Source organism: Cebus imitator, unplaced genomic scaffold, assembly GCF_001604975.1.
Source record: "Cebus imitator isolate Cc_AM_T3 unplaced genomic scaffold, Cebus_imitator-1.0 Scaffold757, whole genome shotgun sequence".
In the NCBI taxonomy this organism is placed as follows: Eukaryota; Metazoa; Chordata; class Mammalia; order Primates; family Cebidae; genus Cebus; species Cebus imitator.
Window position 1 is genome coordinate 202,215 of NW_016108072.1, and position 651 is coordinate 202,865.

The window sequence follows — 651 nt, forward strand, 5'->3', positions numbered from 1 at the left end:
GAAGTGTCCCAAGGCAGGGCCAAGGCAAGCACCAGGCTAGGTCCAGGAAGCTCCTGGGTAGAGGCCACTATTGGAAAAATGGGATCTCACAAGAGGGATTCTCCCACTCTGCCACTATTCGGCTCCTGAAGTGGGCCTTGTCTCTGAGGTGCTCCCCTAGCTGCCCCTCCCTTTATCCCAGGACTTCAGAGGTTCCTACCTCAGCCTTGGTGGTGGGGAGGGGGCAGAGGAACGAACATCTGTCACCTTCTTTTGGAGCCTGCTCCTAGGTTAGTGGGGCCAGAGATCAATAGGGCAGAGATGGGGTGGGTGTTGGGTTCCATTGGTGTGTCAGCAAACCTATTGAAAGCCTGGGAACCGAACCTGCTGGGGTGGGGCCGGGATGCAGAAAAGAAAGCATTTCACGACCTGCTCTCTGGCCTTGGGGGCAAGTTACTGCTCTGATGCTGGATAAACATGTTCCTCTCTTCTCTACACCCCAGGATAGGTTTCTGGGCTGGAAGGGAACTTTTCTGACCCATCAAGAGAAATCCTAGTCGGGTGTGGTGGCGTGCACCTGTAATCCCAATACCAGCTACTCGGGAGGCCACGGCAGAATTGGTTGAACCTGGGAGGTGGAGGTTGCAGTGAGCCGAGATCTTGACATTGCAC